Source organism: Canis lupus, chromosome 17 (genome assembly GCF_003254725.2).
Source record: "Canis lupus dingo isolate Sandy chromosome 17, ASM325472v2, whole genome shotgun sequence".
Lineage (NCBI taxonomy): Eukaryota > Metazoa > Chordata > Mammalia > Carnivora > Canidae > Canis > Canis lupus.
This window is the reverse complement of record NC_064259.1, coordinates 6210829-6228388: the sequence shown is the minus strand read 5'-3', so window position 1 is coordinate 6228388 and position 17560 is coordinate 6210829. Positions and strand designations below refer to the sequence as shown.

General features: G+C 37.4%; 1 protein-coding gene and 1 long non-coding RNA gene across 8 annotated transcripts in view; one reads left to right on the top strand and one right to left on the bottom strand.

Annotated features, from left to right (window-relative positions):
• Positions 1-1225: 1225 nt before the first annotated feature.
• On the bottom strand, positions 1226-17543 carry LOC112664866 (uncharacterized). 7 transcript variants are annotated; one of them, XR_003140051.3, is made up of 4 exons: positions 16741-17543; positions 13225-13396; positions 4106-4242; positions 1226-3668 (listed from the first exon to the last, which is right to left on the bottom strand). It is a non-coding gene; the product is annotated as an uncharacterized LOC112664866 (long non-coding RNA). The 7 variants fall into 7 exon arrangements; XR_003140046.3 differs by lacking the exon at positions 16741-17543 and adding an exon at positions 16018-16696 and having other exon boundaries at positions 1236-4242; XR_003140050.3 differs by lacking the exon at positions 16741-17543 and adding an exon at positions 16526-16695 and having other exon boundaries at positions 1237-4242.
• Positions 13946-17560, top strand: part of MBOAT2 (membrane bound O-acyltransferase domain containing 2) — a 123456-nt gene continuing 119841 nt past the window's right edge. The window contains exon 1 of the mRNA XM_025454721.3: positions 13946-14152. The gene's annotated coding sequence lies outside the window, so the exon portion shown is untranslated. The remainder of the gene's footprint in view (positions 14153-17560) is intronic.

The window sequence follows — 17560 nt, the reverse complement described above, 5'->3', positions numbered from 1 at the left end:
CAAACAAAAAAAAAAAAAAGAAAGAAAGAAAGAAAAAAAAAAAGAAACCCCCAGTATTATAGGTTTCCTGATGACATGCTGTAGGAAATCCACATTACCAGCCCCAGGAAATTCTTGTCAGAAAAATCAAACCTGAATCTGATTAAGGCTCTCGATCTAACTACCAGTTGAAGAGAAAGACAGAAGATAGAAGAATATATTAAACCCCACCACAGGGACACAACTAGCTAAATCCAGACTGGAAAATTCTACAGAATGGGCAGCCCAGTTTCCTCAACAACAACAGAATAATCATAAGAATAAAGAAAGAAATCAGAAAAGAGAGAGGGAGGATTTTGATACATTAAAAGAAATGTAGGAGACATTAACCAAATGTAATGTGGACCTTGACTATCTCTTGATTCAAATATACAAAAATGACAAAAGAGGACAATCAAGGGGATTTGAACACTGGCTGACATTATATGGTATTAAGTTTCTATTCTTAATACTTCAGGTGTGTCTCCCTTAGAGATACAAACAGAAGTGTTTACAGATTAAATATAATGTCTGGGATTTGCTTTGAAGTTCTCTACCTGGGGGCAGGGGAGTGGGCTGTAGAGATGAAAGAAGATTTGATCTGCGTCGTAATTATTGAAGCTGAGTGATAGATGCTCATTATACTATTCTGTCTACTTTTGTGTATGTTTGAAAAGCTTTCTTAAAAAGGTGAAAATAAAAAAACTAAGATAAACAATACGTATGATAAACTGTACACATACATTCTGCTGCCAATTTTTTTTTTATAGGATTCAAAGGATCATTTAGTCTGTGGTGTTTCTATTTAAAGTGATTTCCTACATCTTTACTGAACAGCATCCAAACACTGCTGGACAGGTGGTATCTCTGTCATGTCTCTGTTCTGCACTTTGTGTCATAATAATCCTTTAGTCCCTGCCCTTGGAGCTTCTTACCCTTGAAGCAGAGACTATACCTTATTTCATCTTTGTCTCCCTGGTCCATAGCCCAGTATGTGATGTGCATCAAATAAAGAAATGGATTTTCAGGAAAAACATTTTTTCTCATGTTTCACTTTCACCATGATTTTATTTATATTGAAATGCAAATCTGGGGAGGAGGGCGGGGGGTGGGAGTGAATGGGTGACGGGCACTGGGGGTTATTCTGTATGTTAGTAAATTGAACACCAATAAAAAATAAATTAAAAAAAAAAAAAAAAAAAACAGGGAGCCTAGGCCTTTTAGAAGCGAAGTGTACCAGCAGGCTGAATGTGGAGGTACAGGCCATAAGCTCAACTAAAAAAAAAAAAAAAAAAAAATGAAATGCAAATCTGTCTTTGTTGGTGGTGATATCATTCTGTCCTTACTGAAGATGGAAAACAGTGTTAACAAGAATCAAAAAAGAGCAACCCAATCCTCTTCCATAGCTCCCCACTTTCTGCCCACCGACCTTTGATTTTCTAATAATTACTTTAAAAAATCATTACTATGCATCCGCCTTGAAACTTTTCCAGATTTTCAGTCTTACTAAAGCTGATTTTTTTTTTTTAAGTAGGCTCCACACACTGCATGAGGCCCAATGTAGGGCTTGAGCTCATGACCCTGAGATCAAGACCTGAGCTGAGATCAAGAGTTGGATATTTAACCAACTGAGCCACCCAGGTGCCCCTTAAGCTGAATTTTTAAAGTCAAGATACTTGGGGTACCTAGGTGGCTCAGTGGTTGAATGTCTGCCTTTGGCTCAAGGCATGATCCTAGGGTCCTGGGATCAAGTCCCACATCAAGCTCCCCACAGGGAGCCTGCGTCTCCCTCTGTGTCTCTGCCTCTCTCTGTGCCTCTCATGAATAAATAAAACTTTTAAAAGTTTAAAAAAATAATAAATCAAGATACTTGTAGAAACTATTCTAATAATTCTGAATATTACTCTTCACCTTTCATGAACAAAACTCTGATTCAATATAGGGAACAAGAATTTACTGATCACTTACTTAGGATGTTGTTCAAGTAAAAGTCACATAAACGTTTCCTATTTAGCATTCTGAAACTTTTCTTTTTTTCCATGTTGGAACATGGCCAAAACCAGGACAATCCATCCACCAAAATAATTAAGTATAATAATGAATTATAAACCAATTAAAAATAAAAAATTATTACCAAATTATAATAGACAAGAGGGAAAGGAAGAAGGAAAGAGAAAGATCAACCTATCAATCAAGCAATCAATAGATGGGTGAGAAGGAGGGAGGGCTTACTCTTATACCAGGATGCAGAAGCCAAACGCTACATATAATGTGAGTACTGGAGTTGGAAAACCCCATTTTGCAACCATGATGTTAAAGATCGACTCCAGTAATTCAGGGGCTGTTAAGTTTAAGGGAAGTATTGATGAGGAGCAGGATATTTTTGCGGTTTTCACGTGTTACTTTCAAGTAAAATTGTTTATTATAAGGGAGAAAAATAAGCATTATAGAGTGGACATTTTGGACAACCACTTGACTGGGTGATCAAAATGAACATGACTATGAGGGAGAGACTGATATCACACACAAAGAATACAAAACCGCCTATGCAGTATTACCTCCATCCAACCACAAAGGAAGCATCAGGTAAGCATAAAATGAGGAATATTGTACTAAAAAGAGAGAAAAATTAATGGGAGCTAGAACTATAGTCTTCAGAAGTGTCAAGGTCATGAAAACCAAAGAAAGGCTGTGGAAATGTTCCGGACTGGACGAGGCTAAAGACACCTGCTAGACTGGATCCTGTCCTGGGAAAAATGCCCTAAGATTTAAAAATCCCATTAGATCACCTGGTAAGATTGGAGTATGGGCTGTAGATTGTTAGATTACATAAATGCATTACCTATCAATATAATTAATGAAGTTGATAACTATTTTGGTTATTTAAGAGAAAGTTCCTAATCTTAAAAAATACACACTGAAGTACTTAGAGGTTATGGGCCATAATGTATATAACTCACCTTAAATTATTCAGGTATTATTATTAAATCACGTGTATGTAACATGAATGAATGAATGAAAAAAAAACAGCACAAATGTTAGAGCAAATGGGATAAAATGTTAACAGTAGGTGAGTCTGAGTCTGAGGAAAGGGTACACAAGTGTTCCTTGTGCTATCTTTATATTTGTAATTATTTTAAGGCTGAAATGGCTTCCAGGTAAAAAGTTAACAATTCTACTGTTCTGATAGAGTCCATGAAACCATTTCTCTGTCTTCAAAACTAAACTATCTCCCTCCCTGTCTCTGAACACTTACAGCACTTAACTATGTTGCTAGTGTTTTTTTAATCTTTGCAAACAGCCTTATATTATTACTCAGTTGTTTCTGGTTGATTTGGGTGTGGAAGACTGTATCTTATCTTCTCAAGTGCATGTTAAGCACTGGGTGTGTGCTCTTTGTAACTTTCATGTCCCCAACAGAACATTGGCACAGAACAGGTGCTCCGCATCGTCTGGAGAGACCTCTGGCCAGGAAGATTTGGCTTCACATCTCTGTTCTGTCGCTCGGTTACTCTGTGAACTTGAGCAAATCCATAGACATCTCTGTGCCTCAGTTTCCCCTCAGTTTGTTAAGCTGGGGGACTACAGGTGACTTGTTTTAAGGCCAGCACCAGGTTAAAGATTTGGTTATGTTGAAGCAACTTTATATTCTAGAAGAACATGTAAAAAAATTAAAAGTTAGAATATGAGTTTCCATGTATTTAAAAAAGTGCTTTATGGTGTATCAGGCTGAAGCTATTAGAAACAATGCAACAATTTTGAGAGTTCAAAACCTCTTGAACCTTTCAAACTTTTAAGTTTGAGCAAATTTGTTGAACTATACATAGATCCCTCTACTTGTTTCATTTTGGCGACGTTTTTTCTTGACCATGAAGAGAGTGGTAATTGTGGGCATAGAGAGAGTGAATTTCCCTGAATGGTTTTTTTTTTTTTTTTCAGCAGTTAAGTTGGTTTTATATCCATCCACATTCTACCCAGCTTCCCTGTGGCTAATAAAACACACTTGTAAGATACTTGGTTGAGGTGATTAAGCGTGCCTGATGTCCTTAGCAATTTGATGTTCAGTTAATAATTCTGCATTTCTTACTTTATGATCAGGCTAAGTGTCTAGAGCAAAAGCCCATAGAATTTCAGTCTTCTTTTTTTTCCTCCTTCTCAGGGCCAAAAATTGCTCAGTTTTCAGATTGAAGCTATAAGAAGTCTCGTTCAAGTACATTTTTGCTCCTGAAAGATTAAAATAATGGGCATAAGAAAAGATTCCTTCTCTTTTATTGATTGAAGTAAGTTCTCTCTTTTTAATTTCATCTTTGCCTGTTTCTTTTTTTTTCTTTGCCTGTTTCATATCTAACCAATCTACCATCATATTAGAATTTTCAAAGGTGTCCACCAATATAGTAACAAAATATACTTTAAGTTTTGTCTCTAAGTAGAAACAAAATCGCGGCTAATAAAAATGTATGTGGAGTGTCACAGTTTACAATTGTCAAAGCTCCCACAATGTGTATGAGAGCTAAGTGGAATTTGTATGTGCACTGAGGTTAGCCACGTAGTAAAGGAGGTTTGTGGTTCATGGAAACACTGTTAGATATGTTTCTATTATCTCTTCAGTAAACACAAATATTTTGTAGATGAATAGACAGTAACTAATACTAAAGAAAGTATAACTATAATAACTAATACTAAGTGAGTGCATGCAATTTCTTAACATTTTCAAAAAAGCTGTTAGTACTCATTATAGTCATGAATTAGTTTCATCCTGATTATGTCATCTGCGAAGTTTTAAAAGCAAAAATTGGGTCCCTGAAAGGTCTAATGTTAGACCTTGTTAACATGTTAATTTTCCTTATCTATTCAGATTGAATCAGATTTAATTCTCCAGTTGGGAATATTGTAGTAAATCAGAATAGTTATGACCTCAGAAGAAACATTCTTTTGTGTAATTCTGTGTCACCTCTGAGGCCTTAGTTTTCCATTACTACATTATTGCACTTGTGCTTTATATTGATTAATTGACCGTGTATTGGGAATAGTGGAAAACTCTCCACAAGTGACTTGTTGTTTTCATTATACTTTTTAAAGTTGGCGAGAATTTTATCTTGTGCCATAGCTGTTACAGATAATGGAATGGCTGCTGGTGAAAATATTGTTCAGAATTTCTACCTTGCCAGCAGCAAAGAGTGAGTGATGGTCCATTTCACTCTATCATTATTGCTTCTTTAAATAGAACTATAATTTTTTACTTTGTGAATATGACATCTTGGGGAAAAATGCTTGGTTTACATATATAGAATCAAAGATATTACACAGACCATCAAATGAGACCACTGCCCAAGGTCAAAGATATATTTCACCTTCTACAGGAATACCATTGAAGTAGAGAATTAATATTGTGTGAAATTCATGTCCATGTTATAACCCACTGCCCACATCTTCAAAAGCAGTATTGGTTTCTTTATAATTAATGGCTTTTCAATACATTGGTGAATTTATAACTCACCCTCCTCCTTTTGAATGAGGTGTGTGTCTTCTCTAGAAATTTGAGATGTATTTCAACTTGGAAGTCTAGGGGCTTACTATTCTGTGGCATATATTTTAAGGAAAAGGTCAATTTTTGTTCACTAAATTGTTGGCCTGACAAAATGTTGATACCCCAAATCTTGACAAATATCTGTATTCAGAATAGGTTTATACTTTCGCATCTCAATAGGAACAATTGGAGCATTGGAAATACTACTGTAGGTTTGTCTAAATCAAACATTTAAGAATTATCTTTATAAGAAAGACTCGATAGATAAATATAATTCAGAAAAAGTAAACTTGGTTCACAACTTAAATCTGAACACTGTTAATGTGTAATGTGAAATATTTTAAATAATAAAGATGCATGCATGTTCATTTCTGTTTTTTCTTTCTAAATAAACTGTCGTTTTTAACAACCATAACAATTGTACAACTATTAATTTAGGGTTAGGTATAATAGACCTGGAAACTATTTATGGGTGAATTCATATGCTTTGATATGATGCTATGTCTGATGATAATGTAAAGTTGGCTGATTTAATGGCCACTTAAATTCAGTTAGAACACAGTTCAAATCAATACTTTAATATGTGTAACCATTACTGTTAGTGATATTTATTTGATGTTGTTTATTAGTCATGCTATTTTATTTACTCTGTTGAATCAGATTCTCCTTGTAAGTATAACAAAATGCACTATTTCAGTAAAACCTGCTTAGCAGAGTTTAAGAATCAAGTTTGTTTTTTACTTTGGAAACATTTAACATTTAGTGTCAATAAAGATGCTGTTATAAGTTGAGCCCTGCTACTGTGAAAATCAGAAACATGAGGTGGATTTCTTATTTTTTAATGTTCTCACTTACATTTTATAAGTGGTTGAGTTAGTAATCATATAAACAGTGGAATACTGTGATTTAGTCGATGAGTGCATCAGCTTTGCCTGTGGTTTGGGTGTGTTGTGACTGCTTGTTTTCTTTTGTTGTACAAATTCCTTTTCTCATAACATGAAATTTTTAACTGCTTACACCATATTGCATTGTTATTGCATTTTGTTACTTTTATTCATTACCAAAGTTTAAAAAAAAAGGATTTTCAATGAGGGAAATGTATGTAATTTTTGTGACCAATTTAATGGAAAATATTTGGAGGAAAAAAAACAGTAAATCAGGAAGATAAAGTTGAGAAAGTGTTAAATAAGACAAAGAGCTGGAAAATAGGAAAAAAAATTGAATGAGAGGATCAGTTCAGGAAGTCTAATAGCTTATAAGTAAGAAGTCCATAGAGAACAGAGATAAGGAAGTGGAGAAATGATCAAAGACTTAAGAAAATTTCCCTGAATTGAAGGTCATGTGTTTCTGGAAGTGAACAGGCCCCTAAAATACCCAGTACAAGAACTAGAAAAGATCCTCCAAGATAGATCCCTAAAATTTCAGAATATTAATGATAAAAAGAATATCCAAAATGTTATTAAATAAAGAAAAAGAATAAAAAAACAGATCACATACAAAGATTCAGGAATTAAAGTGGCATTTCTTAACAGCCTCATTGGAGGTTGTAATCAAATGGAGTAATGCCTTTGAGATTCTAAGTGCAAAAGAGTTTCAACCTAAAATTCCAGACGGAGCTTTGGCGGATGTTACAGATCCGTGCACTCAACAGCCACTCCCCCTCTTTCCTCTTCCTAACTGCCTTCCTCTGCTTTAAGTACTCCAAAGCTAAAAAACAAAACAAAACAAAACAAAACAAAACAAAACAAAACAAAACAAAACAAAAAACTACTCCCCAGGTTCCCTTGCAGCAAAAGTGCTATGATTTACCAAGGTCCTATCAAGCGAACCCACCATAAGGGACTTGGAAGGTGGAGATGTGTGAGGTAGTAGCTATATGGGGTATCAGGCCTTCTGTGACATCCATGTCTCAGTGTTTCTCAACCTTTTTCTTTTTATTATTGCTCCCCTGAGGAGCCTTTTTAGATATTTCCCTCCCCAATTATTCCCATCTATGATATTGTAATACCACAGATACATTGTCTAACCATTTTTGTACTATTATATACGTTTTATATTTTATTTTTTAAAATATTTATTTATTTATTTATTTTGAGAGAGACAGAGACAGAGAATGAGAATGCACCAGGGGGATGGGCAGAGGGAAAAGAAAAGAGAATCTGAAGTAGATGCCCTGCTCAGTGCAAAGCCAGATGTAGAGCTCCATCTCAACCCTGAGCCAAAACCAATTGACTGCAACACCCAGGTGCTTCAGTATATGTTTTATATTTCAAAATAGTATTTTTGCCTACTCATTCCCTCCCAAAACAATTTTTGCCTCTATTGGGACAATATTGTGCCTGCTGAGAAATCATGTACTCTCTGATCCCTAGAATCATAAGTACCAAACAGCAGGTGGCATTGGCAGTGGGGTTGCTATTAGAACAGTCCAATGGGGTGATTGAGTGTTGTTCTTGGCTGTGTAACACCCAGGTGTTCCAACATAGGAAAAAAGTGAGAGAAATCCTTCCATGACACCAATTGAAAACCTTAGGCTGAAGGCTTGCGTTAGAACTCAGAGAGCACCCAGTCCAGAATGGGGCAGGGGAATGTAGCAGAACATCTAGGGAACCATAAAACTGATAGATTACCCCATGCATGCAACACTGTTAATAGATGTTTTAGAGTTGTGTGGTCAAATTTGGAGATGAATTAGTGATAGTTACACAGAAAATTGAATGAAGAAAAAGGTAAATGTTAACTCCAGGACAAATACAAAGTAATGGAAACATAATCATAGTATATTATGTGGCTCATCTTTGAAGAATATTTATGAGGTTATAAAAATGGAAACTCTGAATATTTATTTAACCCACAATGGTGATATAATTATACTGGGAGGATAGGTTCGAAGGAAGGGTGGAAAAAGAGCTGTATTCCCACCATCCATAGTAAAGTGGGCAATGTATATTGCTTAAAATGAGAAAGTTTTGAAATAGCAGTATATGCTTTTTTTTTTTTAAAAAAAAAAGAAAATTCAGAAGACAACAGAACAGTTTTAAGAGTTGAAAATGTTAACTATGGGAAGCAAAAATCAGGAGTGGGGAGAAATCAGGAGTTGTTAGGTGACCTTCCTTGTTAATGTCTTATGTTGCTATTAGGTTTTTAACTTGCACGTGAATTGCCATTTACATACACATAAATGCAGTGAAATTCAAAAAATAAAAGCAAAAGAAAAAATGCCTGTACTGTTATTATTATTATTATTTATGCCTGTACTGTTCTAAGGCCTATTAACTGCTTCTCTTTTCATCCTCTCCCTGGATGATCTCGTTAATATTTGTATACAATGGCTTTTTCTTCATAGAAGTCCCGGCATATGCCATTCCTTGGGAAAACATTAGATATGCATATTATTTATAGGTCTTGATCTAAATGAGCCTCTTAAAACTGAACACTGTGGTAAATGAATTCCCTTTCCTCCCCACATTCTCTTCCTGGTCCAAATACTCTATCATATGAATGGTATATTGGCCCATGCTGGCTTTCAAATGCAGGATCTCAAAGTTGGCAGATTTATGATTTTTGTAGAAACCAGTTACCAGAAACATAGAATATTTATATCCTTATTACACATATACAATCAAGAATTTGAGCATTTCATTTTGATTTCATCTAAATAACAGCATGAGTCCAGTAATGTTAGTTATCATTACTTATTTAGCGTTAGTGGATTTAGTTATTTTGACATAGAAAAAGGGTTATTGATTGATTATTTATAAATTTGAAAGACAATGGAACCTAGTTAATTTACTTATTCTGGTAGAAGAGTCAAGATCTGTGACTTATTTCTGTATCTGCTTAATTAAAATGAGGTTCTTAACAAAGTAAGACCCTAGAGCAATGGCTCTTAAACTTCTATGTGTGCTTAGGAATTAACCATGGATGTTGGTAAAATGCAGATTCCAGGGCCCTGACTTTTAAATCCTCCCCTTCCCCTCTCTCCTTCTCCTTCTTCAAATTCTGATTCTCCATGTGTTTGGTATTGTCCAGAAATCTGGATTTTAAACAACTGTTCTCAGTGATTCTGGTAAAGGAAGTTGCGTGGAAGCCACTGAGACACACTGACTTGTTGGGTTGTGTCAGACATATTTGTGTTGGCTTTTTTTTTCTTTTAATTTATTTCTCAATGATACTCAAGCAACTCTAGAGGGAATAATTTTAAGTGCTCTCTCAGATAAGTATCCAGGGACCAGAGGCTGAATATATTTTGCACAAAGAGGAATAGAGTAGCTTTATGCAATAAGATCAAATTCCTGGCTCCTGTCCTAGAATAATATAAGATCATTTCATTGGTTACCAGTTGGATGCTGACCAAAAGAAGATAAGTATTTGTGGATTCAGAGAGATGGTATTTAAAGAAATACTATACAGAGAGATGAAGTCTAATGGTAACTGGGATTTTCAATATCACCAGAGTAATAATTTTTTAATTTTTATTTTTTAGGTGGGGGGCAGAGGGAGAGGGAGAGAGAGAATCTTAAGCAGACTCTGCACCCAGTATGGAGCCTGATGGCGGGGTCGATCTCAGAAGAATCCCTGAGATCATGAACTAAGCCAAAATCAAGAGTTGGATGCTTAATTGACTGAGCCACCCAGGTACCCCCAGGTAATAATTTTTAAATGTTTCACAAAGTAATACTCCAAATGATAAATTATACATTCATTTGCTCAGTTCTCCATGAAATCCTTATATTAATTACTGTTTGTCTTTTTCTTCATATTTTTTCTACTGTGTATATTGTAAAGGCTTGGAATCGATACTGACAGTTGAAAAACAAAATAATCTAATTAACCACAGTATATTCCAGGATTTATGAAGAAGATAAAGTTTACTGTCATCTGATCTATTTCTGTGAATATAAAGCTCTGTTTCAGGTGAGGTAGGCCAGGACTGTGATCAATCATTTAAATTAATGTTCTCAACAATCCTAAAATTTGTAGGGAACCATAAAAGACCACAAATAGCCAAAGCAATCTTGAAAAAAGCAAAGTTGGAGGTATCACAACTCAAGTTATATTACAAAGCTGTGGTAATCAAAACAGTATGGTACCGGCATAAAAATGGACAATGGAAGAATAGAAAACTCAGAAATAAACCCACAATTATTTGGTCAGTCAATCTTTGTCAAAGAAAGAGTATCCAATGAAACAAAGACTGTTCTTCAATAAATAGAGTTGGGAAAACTGGATGGTAATGTGCAAAAGAATGAAACTAGACCACATTCTTACACCATACACAAAAATAGACTTAAAATGGATTAAAGACCCAAATGTGAGAACTGAAACCATAAAAATCCTAGAAGAGAATACAGGCAGTAACTTCTTTGTCATTAGCCATAGCAACTTCTTTCTAGATATATCTCCTGGGGCACAGTAAACAAAAGCAAAAATAAACTACTGAGACTTCATCAAAGTAAAAAGCTTCTGCACGCAAAGGAAACTATCAACAAAGCTAAAAGGCAACCTACAGAATGGGAGAAGATATTTGTAAATTACATTATCTGATAAAGAGTTAGTATCCAAAATATATAAAGAACCTGTAAAAAAAAAAAAAAAAAAAAAAAAAGAACCTGTAAAACTCAACACCCAAAAACCCCGAATAATCCAATTTAAAAATGGGCAGATGACATGAAAAGACATTTTTCCAAAGACATACAAATGGCCAACAGACACATGAAAAGATGCTCAACATCACTGATTATCAGGGAAATGCAAATCGAAACTACAATGAGATATCACCTCACACAGGTCAGAATGGCTAATGTCAACAACACAAGAAATAATAGGTGTTGGTGAGGATGTGGAGAAAGGAGAACTCTCTTACACTGGTGGGAATGCAAACTGGTGCAGCTACTTTGGAGAACAGTATGGAGATTCAAAATATTAGAAAATAGAACTATTCTGTGATTCAGTAATTGCACTATGGGGTATTTACCCAAAGAATACAAAAATACTAATTGGAAGGGAGACATGCACCCTGATGTTTATTTATAGCAACATTATCTACAGTAGCCAATTTACCGAAACAGCCCAAGTGTCCACTGAGTGATGAATGGGTAAAAAAGGTGTGGTATATATATATACAATGGAATATTACTCAGCCATAAAAAAGAATGAAATCCTGCCATTTGCATAAGTCAGAGAAAGACAAATGCCATATGATTTTATTCATATGTAGAATTTAATAATCAAAACAAATGAGCAAAGGGGAAAAAACAGAGAGAGACAAGCAAACCAAGAAACACTAAAGTATAGACAGCAAACTGATGGTCAATGGAAGGGAGGTAGATGGGTGGATGGGTTAAAGAGGTGATGGGGATTAAGGAGGGCACTTGTGATGAGCACCAGGTGAGTGGAAGTGTTGAACTGCTACATTGTACATTTGAAACTAACTATATGTGTTAACTAAGCAGAACTTAAAAACTTAAAAAATTTTAAAAATTAAAAATAAATGAACTCTTTTTACATCAAATTTTAGTCCTCACTGGTTTTGTTTTCCCTCTCAAGAGATAAGCTGACTAAACTAACTTTTTGTTGTTACTCTACACTTCTGGTTGGTCTATGTTTTCTCTTGTAAATGTGACCATATATTGTGAGACCTGAGACTCCTATAATAACAGGCAAGGATGATGATGATGATGGAGGTAATGATGGATAATTTTATTGAGAGCTTATAGTGTGACAGGCATCACGTATTTGAATGGCACAGATCATTGTTATTCCCATTTTATAGATGGAAAGGTTGAGGTCCAAGGAGATTACATAACTTGCCCAAAACAAATAAGTAACAAGTAGGCTTCCAATTCAAGAAATCTGGTTCTAGTGCCCAACTTCTTTACCTAGTATTTTCTGTAATGCTACCCTCTCAATGTCTCCCCAAAATTAGGGATAATATTTCAAATGAAGAATCTAAGAAAGGAGCTTCTACTGGTAGTATTTTCACCCGATCTGCATTCTCATTTTGGATGTGGTAACACTATTTATAAATCTGATAATATAGTTGGTTTAATCTATCTTGGGAACATTTGGTACCTCTTTCATTACAGATTTCTACTTTTTAAATATCTTGTCACTTATGACTCAATTTTATTTTGTTTTTTAAGTAACCTATATGCCCAAAATGGGGCTTGAACTCACCACCCCAAGACCATGAGTCACATGCTCTACCAACTGAGGTAGACAGGCATCCTGGATTTCCACTTAATTTTAGTGTGTTGTGATTTTACTTTATTTACTTATTTTTAAAAAATATTTATTTATTTTAGAGAGAAAGAGAGAGAGAGAGAGCTCACGAGACAGTGAGCAAGGGAGAGGCAGAGGTAGAGGGAGAGAAGTAGGCCCCATGTCCAGTGTGGAGCCCATGCAGGACTCAATCTCACAACCCTGAGATCATGACCTGAGCCAAAATCAAGAGTCGGAGGCTTAACTCACTGAGCCACCCAGGTGCCCTCTAATGTGATTTTAATAGGAACTCTCTCGTGGTATTCAGTATTTAAAGCCTAGGTCAGAATTGACTTCTAAAAACACAAATAACAGAGAATAGCTATCAGCTTTCAAATGGAAAATAAATTGAAATATAATTTGATGAAATCGAAACCAGGCCACCATCTGATTACAAGGCATTCCTTAGCATGTACCTTATGTTTAACCAGAAGAGTCATCTGTCCAGAAGAGCAAGTCCTTTGACAAGCAAACTAGGTTAGATGTGGTAACCACAGACTTTATATGTAGAGATGATTCTCATTCCTAATTCTTTACTGCCTCGGGCTCTAGCATCAGTATTGTAATCTGTGAAGCAAAACCCAGCATCTGAAAAATGACAGAAATGGAGGAAGGGTTTGAGCAGAAAATACCTACAACACAATATGTTCTTTGACACATTTACCCACGAAGAAGGAAATTTGCTCAAAGTGTTAGGCCTCTGGGGGACTTACACAGAACGTGGTGGGCTGGAGAACCACCAAAGGCTCTCTCTTTGTTGCGGAGCTGGCAACTCCGCTAGTCAGACTAGACTATTTAGAAGAGCAGTGATATGTCAACATATCTAAAGAAGGGAACTCTTATAATTACAGGTAAACAAGAAAAGAACCTGAAATATTAAGCAGAACTGAGAAAATGAGGCCTTCTTGCCCAGCATGGTACCCCAAGTAGATGCAGTCAGTGTTCCTCAGGGTGATGGTAATTATGATGAAATCTGGGGTGGGAATTATGACTTACATTTAATGTGTTTCATAATTTGGACACAAATGCCATTATGCAAACGTGTGGAAGCATGAGGGTTTGTAACCGCTTCTATATAAGGATCAAAGTTTTCAGACATCATACTTATAAAAAATAAGCACTAAGGTGCTGTTCTTTTTTTATTGAGACTTTACTCTTTCATCTAAAGGTGAAAGAGCTGAATAAATCTATGAGGAAGGTGGAATGTTTCCCCGAGATGATGCACAGATATAACTCAGAAGTCATCACGGGTTGCTGAAAATCATAGACTTCTTGAAGAAGAAGGTCTGATTAGAGATAAATTAGAGGTAGTTCTGAAACCAGAGCAATGCTATTCTCAAACTGGTGAGTAATAGTTTTGTGTGCAGCTCCTAGTCACATAAACCTAGACTGAAGGTAGGCTTAGGGAGACAGAAAAAAAATCTAGAAATCCTTGGGAATCATATAATTTTCGGCAGAGAAGTCACTGTGAGATTAGTTTCTAAATCTAATGTGTACACGGAGGAAACCAAAGCAATTTGTTCGCTGTTATAGGGCCTCGTAAGTGGCAGAGCCAGAAAACAGCGGAGCCAGGACTTCAATGCAGGTCTTCTACCTTTACGGTTTCCTGTGTTTGTTACCTCGTGTTCAGCGTACTTTGTGATGTCCTAACTGAAGCATGTTAGGTCTTAAAGGGTGACTTCCTGAATGTCATTTTTTTGGTCTGTTAGGGTTAGTTTTAAGTGCTTAAAGATGCCAATTAGTTAAGTGGGGCTTTTATTACTTGTATGATCTAATGCCCTTCATCATCCAAATTATTCTAAGATAAAAGAGCACATAACGGGCAGAATGCTTGCCTAAGAACTCTCCTTTCATGACACATATCATTTTTATGAAACAAAAGCAGCTTGGCAGATTATTCATTTCTTTTGCGTGGTTTTTTCAAAGTTAAAAATAAGCTTATGTTAGCAATCTTTAACTACTAACTACCGTTTTAGGAGGGAAGAGCAAGGTAGACAGTCATTTTATTATATGTGAACTCTGCTCAGTGCTCTTACAACTTGGTCTGAGCAACTCTTGTTAAAATGCAGTTGCTATACGGAAACCTCTTCCATGTGAGTTCTTGTCTCTAACGCAAATACTACTCGTACCTTAAAAATAAGTAAGCCTATTGTTAATTTCACGTTCATAGAATACTCCTGTAAGGTAGGAGGAAGTTATATGATCCAGTTTAACAACGAGAAAGTTGAGGCACAGTAAAGTTAAGCAGATTTCTCAAGTTCACAGTTATTTAGTGGAAACGTCAGGACTAAAATTCGGGTCTTTCTGGACATGTTCTTTTGATTTTAACATTAGAAAAAGGATCTTATTTGGAACTTTCCTTACAGCACTTTATTCTCTGTTTTGTGGATGACTGTTTTCTTTTTTCGATTATAGCACCCCACAAAGTTCATGGGCATAGCAAGTACTCAATTTTTTTTTTCTTTTTAAGAATTAAGAATGTGAGAATCACTCTTACAGGATGGATGTGATCTGAGGTAGGACAGTGAGGCATTATATATAATTAGTTCAATTATTTCCCCCTTCATCACAGTGTAAGAGCATTCTAGTCTAATTAGCAGACAGTGGGTGGAAGGCCTGCACCAAATTTCCGCTATCATCACAGTTATTAGCTCAAGATACAGGCCTCAGTTTCTTCATTAAAAACATGAAGGGGTAGTGTTTTTAATATGAAAAACTAGTTTCCATTTTCAGAATTACATTTCTTGGCTGGTAATGAAGAGTTCTTAAGTTTTACCATACACCAGGCACAGCTCTGAACTCTTCATTTAGGTAAGCTTTTATAACCTCATAACCCATGGTTTTGGTGCTATTATTATCCTCATTTTCATACACGGGAATCTGAGGCTTAGAAAGGTTAAGTAGCCCAAGATTTTGCAGCTAATCAAAGGCAGACACAGCTGAAAACCCAGGTCTGACTCCAAAATGTAAGTATTAGTATTACACTGTATTTTACCTATAGCTTTACAACTCTGACAGCCAAATTTTCCAGATGGCTAAAGTCCTCCCTATTGTAGATATGTGGCCACCCCAAATAGAGGTGTATCATGTCCTACTAAGATAAAAATTCAGTCTAAGGAAACTCCTTTTTGTAGACATTATTTGTTCTAGACCTGAGGCTGTATCTGGATGCTACTTTATTTAGGTTGCAATATGTTCCCAACACCCACCTTTTGAGTTTTTTAAATGGTATTTTAATTTTTCCATCAGTTTGTGTGCTCAGATACCTGTAAGCTTTCTCTACGATTCCTCACAGTGCAGAAAAGGAATATTTTTTAACATTATATTAATAGAGAGCTCCAGATTACTGGTATATTTTAATGAGCAGCCCATTGAACAGGTTCGCTCTCTAATTGATTACAACTCCCATGGGAACACTACTCCAGGGAGAACGAACTCCCAGACATTTTGCTTTTTCCTTCTGTCCTTTAGTCAGTTTGGTTGTTAGGATTAAGCTAACCCAACAACAAAGGATTGCTAGGGAGAAAAGGATTGAACCTCTAGCTCAACTGCCTCCTTTCCAGAGCGATGAGTGAGGTCTAGGGGATTTAGAGGCGCATATATTCATATCTGTGCTGTCTCATCATCCAAGACTCTAGGAGATGGTCTAGTCAACGGAGCCCCTGACAGCTGATGAGAATTTCTGGAGTAGGTTTAAGGGTCAGGAAGAGGGGGCACCTGGGTGGCTCAGTGGTTGAGGTCTGCCTTTGGCTCAGGTCGTGATCCCCCGTCCTGGTATGGAGTACCACGTGGGGTTCCCTGTGGGAAGCCTGCTTCTCTATGTCTCTGCCTCGCTCTGTGTGTCTCTCATGCATAAATAAATAAAATCTTAAAAAAAAAAAAAAAGATGAGGAAGAAGAGGGCCTCGTGTTTCAAAGATAAAAGTAGACTACTTGGATCTCAGTCCTTTCTGCGCTGTTAGCTGTGCTCTTGTGGCACCTTGCAGCACTTCTCTGGGTCTCCGTCTGACTTGCGGGTGGTAATGGTACTCATGGCCCACGGTTTGGTTTGGTGTGGACATCGATACCCTTCAGGCCTTCAAAGCACTGTGTAACCTGTGGCTGAACTCCCATTAACCATTTGCTGTTTCCACCCCAAATTTCGGATTGCTAAATCGTTGCCGGTTGCGCTTTCCCTGGTACTCTCTTCCAGGAATCCGAGTCCTGCAGACAAAAACTGACACTTGCATTTTCAAGGGACTCAAATGGTTCACTTTTATGAAGTCTGGACAGACAGCTCAGACATCCCCATCACCTCCAGACCAGCAGGCGGGCGGCGGGCAGGTGCGCGGAGACTGCACCCAGCGGGGCCGGGGCGGGCGACGGTCCTCCGGGGGTGCGGGGTGGGGTGTCCTGACCGGGCTCCAGCTGCACGGCCAGGGGTCGTGGGCGCGGCCCGAGGCACACACGATGGGAGCTGGCTTCAGGGCGGAGGGACGCCTCATCCAGGTCGCGTTCCCGGCGGCGGCCTCCCCGCGGGCCCCAACTTCGCCCAGCGCTGGCTCGACGGCGACCCGCACGTCGCCCCTTTGTCTGGCGGCCGCCTCGTCCCCGCTCTGTTGTCAGGGCTTCCTCCCGGGAAGCGAGGCTGCCCCCGGCTGTCGCGACGCACGGAGGACGCGGCGAGGGCCGAAGCCCCGCACTCCCGCCGCGCGGGGCGCCCGCCAACAGCCCCGGCCGCAGCCCCGCCGCCCCGCGGGCCCTCGCCGAGGCC